The sequence below is a fragment of the Acanthochromis polyacanthus genome, chromosome 23 (genome assembly GCF_021347895.1).
Source record: "Acanthochromis polyacanthus isolate Apoly-LR-REF ecotype Palm Island chromosome 23, KAUST_Apoly_ChrSc, whole genome shotgun sequence".
Taxonomy (NCBI): Eukaryota; Metazoa; Chordata; class Actinopteri; family Pomacentridae; genus Acanthochromis; species Acanthochromis polyacanthus.
Window position 1 is genome coordinate 26,183,648 of NC_067135.1, and position 21,052 is coordinate 26,204,699.

Consider the following 21,052-nt stretch of genomic DNA (forward strand, 5'->3'; position numbering starts at 1 on the left):
GGGGCACGCCTGAGGTGACTAGGGAGGGATAGGATTTAAAGCACTTGAGTTGAATAAAGTGAGAGCGGTCTTTGAGATATGACTGAAACTAGAGGAGGAGGAGGGTGAGAGTGATACCGAGTGAGAGTCGACTGAGGAGGATGGAGTGTGAGATGGAGTCAAAGGCACTCAGGTCAAGGAGGATGAGGAAGGAGATTAAACCAGTATCGGCTGCAAGGAGGAGGCCATTGGTGATTTTGATGAGGGCTGATTCAGTGAAGTGAAGGGGGTGGAAACTGAACTGAAATGGCTCAGACAGGTTGTTTTTGGTGAGAGTAGAGTTGAGTGGCTACTGTTTTTTCAAGGATTTTGGAAAGGAAAGTTAAGTTGGAGATGGGGCGGAGGCTCTTGAAATCATTGGGATCTGAACCAGGTTTTTTGACAATCAGGGTGACAGCTGCAATTTTGAAAAGTGAGGGAACAACACCAGTGGAAAGTGAGGAGTGAATATTGTCAGTTATGAGGTGAAGCAGTGAGGAAAGGCAGGAGGGCTTGGATTTCCGTATGATGACTGATATTTCGGAGGGGTCTGGAAGATTAAAACAGGAGAAAGAGTCAGAGTGTGAGAAAGATTCAGGAGTATGGGGAGGCAAAGAGTCAGAAAGGAGGAGCTGGTGGATGTTTTGGATTTTCTGGTTGAAGAACAACATCAGGGAACTGCAGGTGTCGGTAGAAAAAAAACGGGAGGGCAGGGAGTGGGGAGACTGGAAGGTGTTATTGAGCAGTGAGAAGAACGATTTAATGTTTCCTTCATTAGACATGATGATACCGGAATAATAGGCAGATTTGGTGTGGGTTATGGATTCTTTGTAATGAGTTAGGTGAGCAGTGTACATGCCTTTGTGGATAGTGAGACCAGTTCTTTTATAGAGACGTTCAAGTTGACGCCCTTGTGCCTTTAGTGATTGGAGTTCAGGGGTGAACCAGAAGGCAGATGAGGTGAAGGAAATGAACTGGGTTTTCAGAGGGGCAAGAGAGGTGAGGATGCTGCTGAGACTGTCATTATAATGTGAGACCAGGGGCCTGCTTCACGAAGCAGGTTTAGTGAAAACTCTGAGTTTGTTAACCCTGAAATGAGGGAAACTCAGAGTTTTCCATTTCACGAAGCGAGGTAACTCTAACCAGGGAATGCGGGGTAACTCTAGCCTGTTTCACAAAGAGGGGTAACTTCAACTCTCGGTCAGTTACCGCAGTAACAGACTCTATGACTCTAACCTGGTCGCCAGCAGGTTTATCTGAGAAAACCTCGAGTTTCTCTCTGTCTCCGCCCTCTTTCAGCCACACACGGTGTTTCATTTCCTCATTCATTCAGTCAGTAAGCGAGCGAGTTTTGGCGTAGAACAGCTTTTATTAACGATCCAGTGGATAAAGGAGCAGCATTACTGCACAGATAATTAAATATTCGTCGGTAGATTGTTATCAGACCGAGCATAAATGTTCTCGCATTTCCGGACAATTATCGGTTTGAGCGGTACCGTTTTGTAATCGTTTCAAGTCCATAATCTACATAAACAACCTAATCCATCCTTACATTTACATTACCAACCAGTCATGCTCTCACATCCAGCAGATATTGTGTGTTGCGCTGCGGTTCTTTGCAAATGGAAGTTTTTATATAATGTTGGAGATGCAGAACACTACAGTAAGACAACTGTATGGAGGACAGTCAGAAAAGTTTTCCTGGCTCTGAAACGACTTTTACTCATCATTGTGAATATAAACCTGTCAGAGCATCAAGGAGGAGTTCCACAGGATTGCAGGTGAATGATGTAGAGATCTGTTAAATTCATTTTAAATCATATTCTGTTAATGACATTGTGCTGCAGCCTCAGACTGGGATTAGTCATTTGAATTTCTTTTTGTATTTCCCAGTGTGATTGGCTGCATAGATGCACACACATCCCCATCACAGCTCCCTCACATCATGAACAGGAAGTCCATTCACAGCATAAATGTGCAGGTAGGCTACAGGTAGACTGACTACTGTTTCTAAATGTTAAAGACTGCATCATAGTTCAACATCTGTCATTCTCTGCACTGTCTAGATCAGATGTGATGCTGCATACATCATTTCTAATGTGGAGGCCAAGTGGTCTGGGTCTGTTCATGACTCCAGGATTTATGGAGAGTCTAACCTGAGCAACAGACTGCAGCGTGGTCAGCAGCATAAAGATTTTCACAATAGAATTCTCTTGTCTCCCTCCTTTAATATACTCTGATGTATCCACTATACATTACAGGAGAGTTTGATGGCCTTCTGCTGGGTGACAGGGGTTACCATGCCAACCCAGGCTGATGACCTCATACCCTGACCCTGAACCAGGCCCCCAACAGAACTTCAACCGGACTCACTGCAGGACCAGAGCCCGGGTGGAGATGACCATAGTCCTGCTGAAAGCCCGTTTCCAGAGCCTACATCTCCTCAGGGTGACCCCTGAGAGGGCCTGTGATATTACTGTGGCATGTGTTGTTCTTCATAATATTACCACTATTAGAGGAGAGCAACACCCTGCCCTACAAACTGAAGACCCAGATGATGAGCCCATCCACCTGCAGCTATCCAGGACAGCAGAGCAGTCAGAGACACCGTATGCAATAATCACTTTAGAGTTTAAGTCTCCATCATCACCACCACAGCAAATAAAGACATGATACACATTTCATTTGCTCTTCTTTATTTCCTACAAATAAAAGATAGTTCAGTTCATGTTCCAATAGTGAACATAATTCACCTGTGACCATCACCACCTCTAACTTGTGCTCCAGTATTTCAATTTCCAGATCTGCCCTCCTAATCTGTTTTTTTTGGATTTTTCTCAGCAAATGCAGTTTGTAAATCCGTTTTACTGATAACTGGGAATACATAGAGGACATTAAATTGTACAGTTGCACATGAATTCCACAGAATGAAGCTCTGGTGTTTCCTGAACATCCATCTCACTGTGTCAGTCTGTGCAGTGGAAGCTGAGGAACCATCCTGCTGCTGTCCAGCCATGCTCTGTTAAAAAGGATGAGAATGTGCAACACTTCAGTGTAGGCTAAATGTCACACTCTATATTCCACCTAAAATGTGAATGAGAAGAGAACTATCAGTAACATACCTCTGTATGCCTTTCTGGATCCCCCTCTGTAAAGGCAGCAGACACAGTTTCATCCTCTTCATCCGAGATCAGTGACATGTTTCAGTAAACTTAAACTACCATTTGGATCAATCTTTGGAGTACTGCCTATAAGCATACTCATTTGATGATCTGAAACAGTGTGACAAATAAAATCCATCTGCGATGGCTGGAAATCGAACCCAGGTCAGCTTGGAAGGCAGCTATGCTCACCACTATACCACCATCGCTACAAAACAGGATGATTTTCTGCTGCCAACTCAGCAGTTTCTGTTTCCTGTGTGTAGCTGTGCGTTCATATGTGACAATTCTAACGTGTTTTTTCATTTTCATTTTGTGTATGTCTTAAATGTTCTGGCCTTTAAATTATCTTGTTCTTTGCTTTCTTGTGGTGTGAAGCTTTTATGTTCCTGTCTGTGTCAAAGCACTTTGTAAACCTCAGTTTTTAAAAGGTGCGATACAAATAAAGTTTATTGTTATTATATGTTTCTGAAGACGCACATTTCCTCCAAACAGAGGACTTGTTCAGCAGAGTCACAGGGAAGGTGATAACTCACCTCCTGCACATCAAAGTTTGGTGACTGACATGACATTCTGACTTGCTTGTGATGAGATCTCCAGTTCAGCATGGTCATCTCAGTTTGAGTGTTGGTGTGCATCGAGACAAACAGGCTGACGTTAAAACAACAGTTCAGCTAATTCAAAGGTGTCCAAACTTTTTTCACAGAGGGCCAGATTTGATGAGGTCAACATACATGAGGGCCAAGCATTCTGCCCGATGTTCTTTTAACAATTAAAATCAAATGCAAATTGGCTATGTGATGGAAATTTCATTGCAAATGCACACATTTTTCATTTTGTACTTGTACAAAACTAAATGTTTCCTTAAACTTTAAGAGGAGGGATCAGAGAGTACAGTGGACAGATTAGCTCTTCTCTCTGTATAAAGAGACATCCTGTCATTAAGGGTGACCAAACATTGGGAGTGTAAGGCCAAAGCATGTTGATGAGGTTTTTTTTCTGAAAGGTTTTTGACTTCTTATTAATTAATGCAGTTTTTCTTATGTATGGCAAATCTAAACAGGTCTTACCAAAATCACTCTGTTTTTAATATCCAAAGGCCAAATAAAATGAAATGAGCTGAACTGAGGGAAAACAAAAATCTGAATTCAGGTTCATTTTTAACATTAAATGTTATTGGTAATTACTGTTCCCTAAGACATGTGAACAGGAACAAAACACAAGCATTCAACTCACAATGAAGTGCAAATTCCATGTGTTCAGATATATTTGTGACTGGTTTTGACCAACACAAAACAAAGTAATTGCAATTTTACAATATATTCTTCTCAGATTACCAAAACCCATAATTTTCTTGCATTAATGTTTTTTTGTCAGTGAAAAAAAAATGTAATTCAGTCACAAGGACAGGGAATGCAGAAAAGTGCAGAATTACATCAGAAGCAAAGAGAAAAGGAGCAGAAGGAGAACAGAGGAACAACTTTACATCATCCCCACACACAGTAAACATATGGTAGCTCCATACAACCCCATCCAGACTACTGAGCTCTGAAGTGGCACATAAACACAATCAAAATAAAGCGTGAGATGTGTGACCCTTCACAGTTTCAGTAGTAAAGCAGAACAAGAAAATTAAATCATTCAGAATATCTCTATTGTCACTGTGTACTACAATGAAACTGCACACAACCGAGTCAAAGTGCATCAGTCAGAAAAATAATAAAAACAAAAGAAGACAAAATGCTTCTGGCTATAAGAAAGATTAATTAAAAGAGAGGAAAACAGTCTAAAAAGGAAAGACAACAGACCACAAATACAAGACATCCGATTGCACGTTTACAGCTTTTGTGCAGAAATATTTTTCTGTGTCCAATAAAGCCAGTTCATCATTTCCATGGTATAATAAGAATAGAATAAAGGAGAAGTTTGTAACGTGATGAACACATCGATAAATTAAAGACAGAATAAGAGATATACACACACAATATAAATCTGAAAAAATACACACAAGGATACCAACAACACAAAATGTAAGAATATGTACACATATGAATTGCACTTTGGTTTAATGCACATGACAGTTTGCTCAGAGCAGCTGCAGCCAGAGCAGGAAGGACTCTCTCCAGTAGATCCCATCATCACTGTGTGACTGAACAACCGAATCCACCTTTTCTTCAAACTGCTGTCAGACATCAACCCCTATTCAGTAAGTTCAACTTCGTACATCCTGCTTCTTCATCAGTAGGAGGAGAACGAGAAGGGAGGTCTGACTTCTTTAGATCACAAAACCTACTAGTGCCATCACCGCAATAAGAAACAGACCTAGTCCCACCGGTCCTCCAATGATTCCACTCTTATCTCCTGCAGACAGAGGTATCAGAGTATCAACTGTTTGAACATTAGATAGATTTAATTATTAATCCAGAGGGAAATTCAAGTGTTTAGCAGTTTTCTACAACATCTCATCAGCAACATCTTTAAAAACCACAAACATCTGATCTGAGACACAAACTGAACTCTGAACTCACTCGATGGATGAACGTCCAGGTTGATGATGCTCATGGTTTCAGGCTTTGCAATCAATCTCTTCCTGCGCTTTGTTCCTTTCTGAAAAACCTGACACTCGTATGTTCCACTGTCCTCCATCGTCACATTCATCAGAACCAGAGAAAAGTTTCCATCCTTCATCTCTTTGTCCTGCAGATCTACCCTGTTCTCGTAAGACGGATGTTGGTATTCTGGATCTAAGAGTCCATCTCGGTAGAAAAGAACATAGCCCTCCCCAGTTCAGGTCTGATCCACTTTACAGCTGTGATGGTTTTTCTGTTGTTGGGAACTTTACATGGCAGAGTGACATTCTGTCCGGGTTCAACCGCGATATTTTTCACACCTGAAGAAGAAAAACAGAGAACAGATAGAATTGATAGTTTAATGGATTTACTGAATAAAACCAACGTGACTCAGAAAATGTCAAGAAACTGTTCTGACCAATAAAACCACATTTGTCATTGTTGTCTCTGCACCTGTGAGAAAACCGACCACAACCTCTGAGATGAACACATTACACAGAATTAATAAATAGGAAATAACTGTCTGCCCTGCAAACACTAAACACATCAAGATGAACTCTGTCTGTAGTCATCAGGAAGTCACACATGTCAAAACGATGTTTAACTGAAGGTCTTGGCTCTCACTCTTTAGCAAATAATCCTTTAGCAAATACTTTAAATGAGAACAAACTGAGACATGCTGCTTCTGCTTCACCAGCAGGACGATGATGTTGGGCTTCTCACTTCTTTCTGTAACTGTTAGACACACTAGTTATCTGATTTCTCACAGATGACATCAGCCACAGGTCGGACTGCAGCCATGACAGACCGAGTCCATCCACTGGTATCGCAGAGTGAGATTGATGGTCACGTTTTATCAGCCGATATCTTTATCTAAAGCAGAAACAGCCACCTCAGTATTGAACACTGGACCTGTAAGTTCCACTCTCTCAGATTTCTGCCTCTCCAGACCTCCAGTTACCCTCCAACATCCTCCTCTCTCCACCTGACCATGGCTGGATCAGCACTTAAAGGCAGCAGCTGTTTAGGTTCACCAGAGCAACATCCTCCAGGTCGTTCAGCATCAAACGTTCATGATTAGTGACGGATGACAGAAAAATCAGACTCTAAATCTAAATCTACTGGAGTTAGCTGGTCAAAGTCTATTTTTTATTAACATTTTTAAAACTTAAATGGAATAACGTAGTGATTTTAGTATCAATGAATATTAAAAAATGCTGCCGTCAAACCATCTGAAAGTCATCACAGAGGTAGTACTGTGCTGCAGGGTAGTTTGGTAAAGTTGGAAAGATATTCACAGATTTGAACTTCCGGCATCAATAACTGATTAGATATACGTTGACTAAACACAATACATATAACATTGGTGTGTATGTGCAGGCGGCTGTGAACAGGGACCATCTGCAAGTTCCAAAACCGCTGCAACAGCGAAGAGGCACGACACAGATATTCAATAACTTCACTCAAACACTGTAGTGTCACCAAATTCACTGCAGTCTTCAATTGGCTCTTGCTGGTCATGCTACAACTCTTGGTTTGATATAAAAACTATATTTTAAATAATTTTAAGGATTTTTATTAGTAATACAATTCAATAATTTCACTCTTATACACTGTAGAAAAAAAAAAAAACTCGGTCCAACCATCAAAGGGGTCCTGTTGATCACACCTTCACATTTTCCACTTCTAAGTATTGTCTGTACAGACCTTAACTTGGAAAATATCATTAGCGATTGAACTGAATCACATAACACTACAATCGTCAGTCCTTGAGGTGACAGTCTAAACAGTGTAGTTTGGTATATTTTTTCAACACTACATGAGTGAAGTTATTGAATTGTATTCCTAATTTAAAAAAAACCACTTTAAAATCATGAAAAAAGTATTTAATATCAAACAAAGATGACCAGCAGGAGCTAATTGAAGGCAGCACTGATTTTGGTGACACTACAATGTATAAGAGTGAAGTTACTGAACATTTGTGTCTCTCTTCGCTGTTGCAGTGGTTTTGTAATTTGCAGACGGTCCCACCCTGTGCACGCCATAGACACCAATGTTATTTCGGCACCTTGAAGACAGCTACTTTTCAATAAAGTGGGCACATTGTTGACCTCACAACGATGGGAATGCGGCATCGTTTATATTTTGACAACGTACATCTAATGAGCTATTGATTCAGGAAGTCTGAATCTGTCAATATCTTTCCAACTTGACCAAACTCTGCGTGGTACCAGGACTTTATGGTGCAACTCGTAACTTAAGTGTTTTGACACTTAAAACCCTTCGTGGACCATGCACCATGAAGTCCATGTCAGTCGCTGTACCGGTGTTCAAGATTAACTGGTGTTCCGATCAACTGGTGATATTCAGTGAGCGAGGCAGCTGTTACAACCATAGACATATATCAAGAGTAGACGCCGCATCGACCGCTACTGCCTATTGGGGCTGAAACAGATGAGGATTTCAAAACCCTGACTGAAGCTGAAATCTCTATAACAAAGTTGGACACTGCTATTTCACAGATGCCCAGCGGAAAGTCACCTGGCCCAGACGGCCTCACAACTGAGTTTTTCAAACATTTCTGGCCTGATATTCGAGATCTGATCCATGATGCCTTTAAAGAATGCTTAGGTAACTCTACTTTGTCACCTACCATGAAACAAGGCCTTATCACGCTTGTGCCAAAACCGAACAAAGACAAACTATCATTGGACAATTGGATGCCTATCACCCTCCTCTGAGTAGATTACAAGCTTTTAGCTCACATCTATGCTAACCGACTTAAATCAGGGCTCACTAAGATAATTGATGAAACACAGTCCGCATTTATTACAGGGAGGCATATTCATAACCATGCCCGACTAGTATTAGATATGCTTGACTATAACTCACTGATCCCAAATGATAGTTTCATTCTTTTTTTAGACTTCTTCAAAGCTTTTGATACAATAGAACACCCTTTTTTATTTAAAGCTTTGGAAGTGTTTGGTTTTGGCACAAATTTCTGTGATGTCATTCGAATGCTTTATAATGATATAAATAGTTGTGTACCTCTCAGCCACGGTTTCACAGCGAGGTTCCCAATCAAAAGAGGTATTCGTCAGGGATGCCCAATTAGCCCCCTATTATTTATTTTAGCTGCAGAGTTAATGGCGATTTATCTTAAAAAGTCCCCTGAAATTAAAGGTATCGAAATTTTAGAAAAGAAATTCATAATAAGTCAATTTGCAGATGATATGGCACTTTTCTTAAGAAATAACAATATGGTTTCCAAAGTGATTGATAAAAGTTTTTTTCTCAAAAGCTTTCGGTTTGACTTTAAATCTTAGAAAATGTGAACTCATGGCTGTTTATGGCAGCAATCTAAATAGCATAGCCAATATCCCAATCAAAAACGAGGTCAAGTACCTCGGCTTAGTAATCACTAAAAACATACATGATAGAGAAGATTTAAATATTATTCCAAGAGTAAAAGCAGTCCAAAAGGTTCTGAATCATTGGCTCACACGTGACTTATCTATACTGGGTAGGATTCTTCTGTCCAAGGTAGATGGTCTCTCAAGACTTATTTACGCTTGCCATCCTCTGCACACTTCTTCTATAACAATTAAATCTGTTAATTCTGTCATATTCAAATTTGTATGGAAGAATAAGACTCATTATATTCGTAAATCACAGCTGGTTAAAAGACTATGCTGATGGGGGCTTGAAAGCCATGGAGTTTGAGTCTGTAATTGCATCTTTCAGAATCAAATGGCTAAAAGATTGCATGTCTCTATCCCATTCTATATGGTACCACATTCCCAACAAAATTTTTAATAAGATAGGAGAGATTGATTTCTTGCTAAAATGTGACTTTGACGTGTCAAAAATTCCTCTAAAACTGTCAAATTTCCACAAACAGGCTTTACAGTTTGGAAGGATGATTTTTACCCATAATTTTTCACCACATAACTCTTTGCTGTGGAACAACAGGGTCATTACCATAAACAAAAATCTATATTCAAGTCTGAATGGTTTGACAGTGATGTTTGTTTATGATTTATTGAAACCAAATGGACTTCTGTTCTCCTTTGAAGACTTCAATGAGAAATATAATATTATCATTCCTAGAAGAGAATATGAGAAAATTTGCAAAGCAATTCCTACTCCTTTAATTCACCTGATACACAATAGTATGCAGTTCTCTTCAATTTTGCCCTCTCTGCCTACTCTAAAGATTGAAAATGTAAACTTGCTAGATAAGAAATGTAACAACAAATTGATAAGTATGTTTTTTAAACAAAATGTCTTTGGTGAATTTAATTCATATTCTGTTCATGATAATATTGAGGTTTTGTTAAAGAGACAAGCTCTTTCCTTTTATCCACCTTACCCCCCTATTTTAAAATAGTGTCAGGAATATAAACTACTAGTGACTTTTTCTGTAAAAGATATAAATTTGATGTCGACCCATGTGTCTTTTGCTCTTCAGAAGCTGAAACTGTTGAACATCTTTTTTTTTTTATTATTGTTACCATGTCACTTTGTTCTGGTCTGAAATCCATAATTGGTTGTTTTTGAAAATGGATAACATACCCTCATTTACCTACAAGGACGTTATTTATTTTATGAAAAATCTTGAGGTGAATGTTTCTGACACTGTAAATCTTGTCATCCTTATGGGTAAATATCATATTCACACTTGTAAATGGAACAGAAGCCTTCCCTCTTTCACTGTGTTCTTATGCAACTTTGCCAGTTACTTTAAGTCGCTGAAAATTATGGAAAGAAAAGCCAACAAGACTGACATGATTTACACATCTATCTCTCGACCCTTGCTCTTCTAATATCCAGTCCCATGCTCCTTTGTGTCTCATCCTTTTTATTTTCATCTTTTGTCTTTGTTTCTTATTTATGTTTATTTGACTTCAATATGACTCCTCTGTTTTCATTTTTATATGGTTGCTGATTTCCACCATTGATGGTTTTGTTTCTTGTACATCATTTTTGTCAATTGTCCCTATCTTGAAATGTGAATAAACATTATAAAAAATACTCTTTATTATGTCTATGGTTACAACGGCAATACATAGCATAGGTGACTGTACCGATGTCTGTTCAAAACACACAGACGTCAATAAACTGTTCCGAAATGTTATTGTAGTCAGGTTTAACATTGTCGTTACTGCTCTGTTTGTACCCATAAGCAGAACAAAACCGTACTGATTGCAAGCATGTCTTATCACTGCGGTCAAGTGAGCCGCCCGCACTCTGGGCGTTGCGCGGCTATTCTGTGTAATACGGTAATGCGATCACAGGCGCTGAGCAGCCAGGTTGAGAGACGTCCGCTGCAAATACATCCTGTTATACAGATTTTGACTGTCCATATCTGGAAATCCTTAGGCGGTGACAAAGATCTCTCACTGTGGCTTTGTCAGGGGTCGTCCCAGCTACCACCTTGTACAATATCACCTGATTTTACTGTAGAATTTTGGAGAAAATTAATGTCAAAGCGGGCGGACGTCTCTCAGCCTGGCTGCTCAGCGCCTGTGATCGCATTACCGTATTACACAGAATAGCCGCGCAACGCCCAGAGTGCGGGCGGCTCACTTGACCGCAGTGTCTTATCTGCGACGCCAGTTACTCTCGACTTCTAGCAACAGTAATCCATGTTTACATAACTCACAGTAACCGTTAGCTGTTAGCCGGTAGCTAGCTCGCTAGCCGGTTAGCTGTCAGCCTGTAAGTTCTACCTAGCGCTGCAGCCTCTTAGCCTTAGATATTCCGTGTGCGTCTCCAACATAGTGCCAACACGTGATATTTAAAGACACTGAGAACAATGTGTTGAACTGCATAAGTTATCTGTTGAAGTTAAATCAGTGACAAAGTACCGACTAACTTTATCTGGAAATGAATGAAGTTAGCCCGGAAGTCAGCTGTTGTCGGTTACTCTTTAAAACTTTTAAATTTCTCCGCAAATAACTCACCGTAGGACGAATCTATCAGGAGACACGGCATCAGCAGAGAGAGCCACATGTTGTTTTGATTTTGTCACATTTGAGTAAACTCCGGCGGAGACAGACGTATTGTCCTGCGAGCTGCGAAGCTGCTGCTGCTGCTGCTGCTGCTGCTGCTGCTGCTTCTTCTTCTTCTTGCCGCAAGGCATCCGGCAAGCTGAATGCCTTGCGGCACATTGCTGCCTCTCACAGGTCGTCAGGGTGAGAATGCAGAACTCAGACCATTCCTACTTCCAAAGATGTAATCCTGTGGAGTTAACAAAATGAAGGATGCGTTCACCGTCCTTGCCTGGTTCTCTCTGGGATTAAGGAGACTCCTCATTGTAATTGATTCCATTCCCTCGTGTGACAACTTGGCATATAACTGTGTTCTTTGTTCCTCAAACAGGCTGCACTCCATAAGCAGATGTTTCACAGCTTGCCGTTTCCTGCAGACTCCACATAGTCCGTCCTTATGTTTGCCGATATTAGCTAAATCCCATGCCAGTCCACAGTGTCCAAGTCTTGTCATTAGCACAGAGTGTTTTTGCTCCAAGATAGCACTGGTCTGCCTTTACACTATTTTGTATTGAGAAGTAATGGCGTCCTTTTTCCTCATTCTCCCACTGCTTCTGCCACTGAGCTGGAACGACCTCCCTGATGATGAAGCGACATTCAGATATCCCGATGCCCACAGCCAATTCCACCTCCCTCCTTAACGCCCTTTGAGCCGCCATATCTGCCATCTCATTACCCTTGTCGCTGTCACTACCCGATCCGTCCCGGAAACCAGATTTGTACTGCGCATGTGCAGAAAGTACGTCCCTTCCTCTACTCGTATTTCAATGCCTTTTATGGCATTTTAACCTTTATTTTTTTAACATCAACATGACATTGAAGCACACAGCGACAGAGTTAACAAAAACACTTTAAAAAGGAAGAGAAGAAAGAAAAGAAAGAACAAAAAAAGACAAAAAACAGCTTAGCAAATATAACATTTATAGCAAATTAAATTTTTTTCAAATGTAAACAGTTTTTATTGCTTTCTGGTTATCAGATGGGGCTATTGACTTTAAGTAATATTCAAATTCTTTATGGAAAACAAGATAATTTGGCTTTTGATTACTGAATTTTGCTTTATGAATATTAAATTTTACTAATATTAATATAAGATTGATAATAAAGGCTTTGTCTTTTTCATATCCATCCTGTGTGTGAACTCCAAAAATTATGTGTCTGTAGAGCAAATCAATTTGCAGATTTAGTTTTTCTCTACAAAATTTAGAAATTTCCTTCCACATTTTTCTACTAAAACTACAATACCAAAAAAAATGTGGCACTGTTTCTGGCTGTTCAGAACAAAAAGAACATCTTACATCTATATTCTGTTTGAACTTAGTCATATAATGTTTTACTGGATAGATTTTATGCAAGATTTTAAAGGAAATTTCCCTAACTTTATCTGTTATCATGATATCATCATAAAAGCCAAACCTGAGACCAAGAGATATTATTAATAAAAGAGTTCCAATAATGGATAACATAGGGTTTTGTTGTCGTTTTAGCTTGGAACAGTGCACGTATAGCTCTGTTGCTATTCTTTGCTGTCCCAAAACATATTTTGCCACAATAAGTGTCACATGGATTTACAACTTTTATATCTGCTGCAAGAGAGGAGGCAGTGCACAGAGTCACAACAGCAGCTGGAATGGAGCTAATGACCTGTGTAAACTCTTCAGGTGTTGAAGCGAATGTATACTTTTCACAGAATTCAGTATAATTAATAAAATGGCCACTAGAGGCCAGAAGCTGTGAGACCAAGTACATTTTGTTACTAAACCAGCTGTTAAGAAAGATGCTTTTATTTTAATGTGTATATATCCCCATTATTCCAGAGATAATACCGATGTGGAGAGAAATTGTGCTTGTAGGCCGTTTTCCACGACAACAAAACCTGTTTGTGATAACTGGATAGTTTTAGGGGTATCCTGTTTATTTGATAGCTGCAAACCAACAAAAAAAGGAATCCTCCAATTTGATTAGGAATAATTAGGAATAAAGTTATATAAAGATGCATCATTTTTTAAGAAAGATTTTAACCATTTGGTCTTAAGGACATTGTTTAAAGTTGAAAAATCAACAAAATCGAGGCCTCCATTTTTGTAGTTGTTAAGAATTACAGATTTTCTAATATAGTGTATGCGATTTTTCCAAAGAAAGTTAACAAGCATCTTGTCAATAAGTTTGACAGTTTTACAGTCCAGTGCCAGTGAGGAGGCGGCATACACAAGTCTAGAAATTCCCTCAGCTTTTGACAGAAGAGTTCACCTTTAAGTGATAAGTCTCTTTGTAGCCAAAGGTTACATTTATTTTGCACCTTTTTAATCCTTGGCTCAAAGTTGAGATGGCATCTCTCTCACTGATTTTTAGTTACAATAATCCCTAAATAGTTAACCTTAGTCTTTACTCGAATATCATCAACTGAGGTTATATCAGAATTTTTGAGAGCGAATAACTCACACTTACTTAAGTTTAAGTACAAACCTGATGCTTTTGAGAAAATTTGGATTGCACTAATTGCAGGCTTTATCTGTCGAGCATTCTTTAAAAATAATGCTGTATCATCAGCCAACTGACTTAAAAGTCTGCTTCTACCAGCAATAGAGATGCCTTCCAACTTACAGAATTTAACAAAATGACAAAACATTTGGGCAACAACCAGGAAGAGGTAAACTGAGACAGGGCAGCCCTGTCTTACCCCTCTTTCTAAACCAAATCTCCGAGTTGTGCCATTACTCAGTTTTACCGAGCTATTGGCGCCAGCATAGAATGTTTTCATCACACTGCAAAAGTATGGCCCAAAACCAAACCTGCTAAGACAAGAAAAAATAAACGAGTGTTCAACTGTATCAAAGGCTTTGTGAAAGTTTAAAACTAAAATGAAACTGTCATCCCTAATAAGGTCAGCATAGTGTATGAGATCTAAGACTAACCTAATATTGTTGAAAATATGCTTGTTACTCATAAACCCAGACTGATTCTCATCAATCATAGAGTTAAGAACATTTTTAAATCTTTTAGCAAAAACAAGAGCAAGAACTTTATAATCATTGTTCAATAATGAACTTGGTCTCCAATTATCAATAAAGAGAGGGTCCTTTTTTGGTTTAGGAATTAAAGTAATCCAGCCTTGTGTCATACTTGCTGGAAGAGTCCCTTTACTAATACCTTCTGAGAACACTTTAAACAGAAATGGGGCCAAAAGATCGGCAAAATCTTTATAAAATTCTGAAACAATACCATCAACTCCAGGTGACTTATTACTCTTAAGTTCCATCATTGCATTTATTACTTCTTGTTGTGCAAGAGGGGAGTCACACATCAACCGCTCTTCCTCTGTTATAGAGTTTGTAAAATCAACACATTAAACAGTCTATCCATTGCATCTTTGTCGAACTTTGTTTTATAAAGTGAGGAAAAGAAGCCATAACAAAACTCAGAAATACTACTCTTACTTTCAGTCACAACTCCATCAATATTTAGTTGCGCAAGTGCACATTTACTTCACCTTAAAAACTTTATTTAAACTATCGTTCAATTTCAGTAACCAGTTGGCGATGTGACAGGCTAGCTAGCAGGAAGCATCAGGGCTAATGCCGAGGCATTCGCCGGAGCTCTTGCCCAGCGTGGGGAGACATTTTGGGCCACTGTCCCCGGCCAGAGTGCGCCGCCACCCAGTCAAAATCATGGTTCTCTGACTTTTCAAAGTGTCAAGGGGGGATGCTCTGGAGGTGTGTGGCTGCCCATGGTGCACCCTCCCCGGCCACAGAGTGAGCCGCCACCCGGTCAAAATCATGGGTCTCTGACTTATTGCATATTTATGGGACAAAAACACTGACTCCACGCACACTTTCTTTCACATTTTATTGTGGTAAGTGTCCTGGCCTGATCCATAGGAACTCAGTGATTTAATGAAGATAAAATGAACCTTAAGCCGGATAAAAAAAAACTACTATTCAGTCCTTAAGCATTACATGACTTGGCAAAGGTTAGTCATACTAGAATAACAACCGATTATGCAAATTAACATGTTTCACAGACTGTGTTTGTGAATAAATCATCTTATAATGGATACATTACAAAACATTCACATAGTGTTAATATATAATTCATATAAAACTCATGCTGGCAGCCTAAAGTCTAAGAAATACTGTCCTCAATAACAGCACCACCGCTCTCACTGAGCATCTATTCTCAAAAAAAAATACAAAATTTAAAATGTTGTTTGCATTTTAGAAAGGTGAAATTTACACTAGCTTTATTTCTAATAATTATGTGAGGTTGCAGTCATGTGCTGATGGCGAGTGGGTGCTCATCATTTTTGTGTTTTCTAATCACAGTTCTGGATCTGTGGCGTATCACACAGAATAAAAAATGGCTCCACTTTATTAACAACATAATCCTCTGATACAGATTTTTCTGTAAGTGTAAAGAGTCAGAAATCAGTCAAGAAATGAAATTCAATCTCAACCAACAATGTGTCTTTTGTAAAATATTATTTACAGATACACATGTACAACAGTGGGCTGAGGCAAAGAATTGCTGAGCTGTCGTAAAGATGGCTAGTAGCGGAAGTGACGTACTTTCTGCACATGCGCAGTACAAATCAGGTTTCCGGGATGGATCGGGTAGTGACAGCTTCAAAACCTGCTGAGGAATAAGCGGAATCAACATTATAAGTATTCATGCGGTGCTGGGTCATTAAGTTCCGGGTCAGAGTTCAAAGCTCCCCACTGTGTCAACAAAGCCCGATAAAGCGTTGCTGTGACTCTCAGTCCTATTCGCACGGGATTAGTATTACCTGGGGATAGAGATGGCTGATTGAGGCCTTGTTGAAGCTTCAATACTTTATCCAATACTTACTTCATAGACCCTTTAATGACCCACGTCACGAATGACGTCACAGCTTTAGCTGGAGGCAAAAGAGGAAGCCCGTGGCCGTGACCGGAAGGCGAAAGACTGAGGGACTAGGCTCTATCAACTTTTCTAAAATGTCGTCCTGCTCTTTTTGGATGCCAGAATAGGAGGAATGACATTGGCGAACGCAAATTAAAGTTTTATAGGATTCCACCGAACACTCGTGCTCAGAGGGAACGAAGACAGTTGTGGTTAAATGCACTGAGGCGAAAAGACTGGACAGAGACGATCAGCTGCAGTCAATTCCAGCCATTTTCAGTACAAAAAATCGCTAATATTCTATTTGTAAATAAAAAATATTCAATTCAATTCAATTCAGCTTTATTCCAGACACTGGGTCCAAATACACACACCATAAGAACAAGGACACAACAAGACACAGAAAAAAAATACAATCAAAAACAATAACCCGTTAAATATGACGAGAAATACAGGGAATATTGGACGCGCATCGCGAGGTGCATTTCCTTGAAAACGACCGATTTGTGGATTATATACCGACTTCAGGACATGTTTTGGACAAAATAGTTTACTGACTTGTGTCGTCTGGATGTCCAAGGTTGGATTATGGCCGTTTTTTGTGGAATATTTTCATCTGTGTGTAATAATGAACCCGCAAATCCGAGTCGCGCTGTGTGCGTTAAAGCCGTGTATAGAGAACGGATGGATGGATATTCGTTTTTGTCGGACAAATGTGTTTTTCTCACCCGCTGTGGTAATCGCATCTGAAAGTGGTTTATACCGGCGGATTCATGAGAATCTAAGCTTTCTATCGGCGTATAGTGTTTGCATAATCGCGTTTGCAGCCTTTGGACATTCTTTAAATTCCTATGCAAATTAGTAAGTGTACCGCCGGCGGTACACTGAAGTACACATGTACAACAGTGGGCTGAGGTTAAATTCATGGATTTCACGAAAGCAATAAAGGGTCCCCACGCTTTCTCAAACGAATCCTGTCTCCTTTTTCGTACATGTGCCAGTCTTTCCAGAGGAAAGGTTAACATCTGTTTCATCCAGTTTACTAATCTTGGTATGCAAGTTTTTTTTCCAAAAGAGTGCAAGTAATTTTTTTAGCATGCAGGAGGCTTGAATCTATTATTATACGCTCACTCTTGGTGTACTTATGTCACTTTGGATAAAGTCCCAAAATAAAGTGAGCAGGGTTCATTGTAATATTTTTAGAAATAATATTTTCTATTGTGTGTTTAATCTCCCCCCAGAATTTTTTAACCTTTGTGCAATCCCACATACAATGGTATAAAGTTCCCTTTGCCTCATTACATTTAACACATAAATCTGGGATGTTGCTGTTAAACTTATTTAGTTTAACTGGTGTAATACATGTTCTCAACAACCATTTGTATTGTAGCAATTTAAATCCGGTATACACACGTGGACAAAATTGTTGGTACCCCTCAGTTAAAGAAGGAAAAACCCACAATTCTCACTGAAATCACTTGAAACTCACAAAAGTAACAATAAATCAAAATTTATTGAAAATTAAATAATCAAAATCAGCCATCACTTTTGAATTGTTGATTAACATAATTATTTAAAAAAACAAACTAATGAAATAGGGCTGGACAAAAATGATGGTACCCATAACTTAATATTTTGTTGCACAACCTTTTGAGGTAATCACTGCAATTAAACCATTTCTGTATTTGTCAATGAGCGTTCTGCAGCTGTCAACAGGTATTTTGGCCCACTCCTCATGAGCAAACAGCTCCAGTTGTCTCAGGTTTGATGGGTGTCTTCTCCAAATGGCATGTTTCAGCTCCTTCCACATATGTTCAATGGGATTCAGATCTGGGCTCATAGAAGGCCACTTTAGAATAGTCCAACGCTTTTCTCTCAGCCATTCTTGGGTGTTTTTGGCTGTGTGTTTTGGATCGTTGTCCTGTTGGAAGACCCATGACCTGCGACTGAGACCAAGCTTTCTGACACTAGGCAGCACATTTCTCTCCAGAATGCCTTGATAGTCTTCAGATTTCATCGTACCTTGCACACTTTCAAGACACCCTGTGCCAGATGCAGCAAAGCAGCCCCAAAACATTACTGAGCCTCCTCCATGTTTCACCGTAGGGACAGTGTTCTTTTCTTCGTATGCTTGGTTTTTGAGTCTATGAACATAGAGTTGATGTGCCTTACCAAAAAGCTCCAGTTTGGTCTCATCTGTCCAAAGGACATTCTCCCAGAAGCTTTGTGGCTTGTCAACATGCATTTTTGCAAATTCCAGTCTGGCTTTTTTATGAGTTTTTTTCAGCAGTGGTGTCCTCCTTGGTCGTCTCCCATGAAGTCCACTTTGGCTCAAACGACGACGAATGGTGCGATCTGACACTGATGTACCTTGGCCTTGGAGTTCACCTTTAATTTCTTTGGAGGTTGCTCTGGGCTCTTTGGATACAATTCCAACGATCCGTCTCTTCAATTTGTCATCAATTTTCCTCTTGCGGCCACGTCCAGGGAGGTTGGCTACTGTCCCGTGGGTCTTGAACTTCTGAATAATATGAGCCACTGTTGTCACAGGAACTTCAAGCTGTTTAGAGATGGTCTTATAGCCTTTACCTTTAAGATGTTTGTCTATAATTTTTTTTCGGATGTCCTGGGACAATTCTCTCCTTCGCTTTCTGTTGTCCATGTTCAGTGTGGTACACACCTTTTCACCAAACAGCAGGGTGACTACTTGTCTCCCTTTAAATAGGCAGACTGACTGATTATGAGTTTGGAAACACCTGTGATGTCAATTAAATGACACACCTGAGTTAATCATGTCACTCTGGTCAAATAGTTTTCAATCTTTTATAGAGGTACCATCATTTTTGTCCAGGCCTGTTTCATTAGTTTGTTTTTTTTAAATAATTATGTTAATCAACAATTCAAAAGTAATGGCTGTTTTTGATGATTTAATTTTCAATAAATTTTTATTTATTGTTACTTTTGTGAGTTTCAAGTGATTTCAGTGAGAATTGTGGGTTTTTCCTTCTTTAACTGAGGGGTACCAACAATTTTGTCCACGTGTGTATATTGATTGAGTGTGGGCTTTGGTGCAAATCAGTTCCCAGTCCTCTGATGTTATGTCCATCTTTAGATCTTGTTTCCACTCTTTTTGTTTTTACATCTCAAGTCTCAGCTGAACTTGACACTAACAGATTATATAGTTCTGATATAGCCCCTTTGTTGAACTTGTTTTAATACATATTTTTTTCTATATTACATATTGGGGGCCTGGTTAAAACACTGTTTTGGCTGGTTCTAATAAAGCTTCTAAGCTGAAGAAATTTGAAAAAATATTTTTTGTCTGTGTCATACTTGCACTTTATTACCTCAAAGGACATCATGCTGTCTGATTGGGGCAAATATAGGTCTGTAATATTTTCTAACCATTTTAATGCCCATTGTTGAAATACAGCATCTGCCTTCCCTGGTGCAAAACGTTGGTTTCCCCAGATTAGAGTATATTGAGACAGCACATCAGGTTCCCTAATAAATTTCTTCACTTCAAACCAGATTTTAACCACGTTTTTAACAATTGGATTAGCAGTTTGTTTCATTAGATTTCTTAATGTGTCCGAATATAAATATGAGGGCAAAGTTAAACTTAAACATTCCGACTCCATTTCTTTCCACTGTGGGACATCTTTTGTTGCAAAACAGAATTTAATAGACCGCAATTCTGCTGCCCAGTAACACAGGGATATGATTTTTTATTTAGAAATAATTTATCAACAGTTTTTGCACTCAAGTGGTTTCTTCTTTTGCTGACTATCTTCTCAGCCCTAGAGAAAACCTGTTCACACAGCATTCACTGGACCTGTGAAACAATCACTTACCAAAGTCAATCAGAATTTCAATGCAGTCAAGTAATTTTCCATTCCATTGAAATTGGGCATTGGCTCCAGCACAGGCATGCGTGTCAAGGACAACAATAGTGTAATTATATTTTCTACAGCAACATCATTATACATGAGGGCATGCCCTGAGTTTTCCAATGTAAATACAGGTAAAATAAAAATAAGAGTCGTAGTTACCTTGATATCAGGCAGCAAATGGAAATTATACCATACACAGGACCTTTTCTTGATTGGCTCCTGCTGCAGATCTATCTATCTATCTATCTATCTATCTATCTATCTATCTATCTATCTATCTATCTATCTATCTATCTATCTATACTACACTGTCAAAAAAATTTCCGTTAAAAAACGGAAAAAGTACTGGTAATTAATTGCCAGTACTTTTTCCGTTATTCTACGGACACTTCCGTAAACCCTTATAACGGATATTTCCGTATATTTACCTGACTTCTTCTGTATCATTTACGGACACTTCCGTCAATCGTAATATG

The 21,052-nt window shown here is 39.3% G+C and overlaps 1 protein-coding gene and 2 long non-coding RNA genes across 3 annotated transcripts in view; 2 read left to right on the plus strand and 1 right to left on the minus strand.

Annotated features, from left to right (window-relative positions):
* The window catches only part of LOC110946484 (butyrophilin subfamily 2 member A2-like), a 417,600-nt gene that overhangs the window by 162,887 nt on the left and 233,661 nt on the right, over positions 1-21,052 (plus strand). The window lies entirely within an intron of this gene.
* Positions 1,763-2,700, plus strand: LOC127532349 (uncharacterized). Its single transcript, XR_007939729.1, has 2 exons — positions 1,763-1,999; positions 2,085-2,700. It is a non-coding gene; the product is annotated as an uncharacterized LOC127532349 (long non-coding RNA).
* On the minus strand, positions 2,698-12,537 carry LOC110972281 (uncharacterized). Its single transcript, XR_007939711.1, has 4 exons — positions 11,719-12,537; positions 5,708-6,069; positions 3,141-5,540; positions 2,698-3,037 (listed from the first exon to the last, which is right to left on the minus strand). It is a non-coding gene; the product is annotated as an uncharacterized LOC110972281 (long non-coding RNA).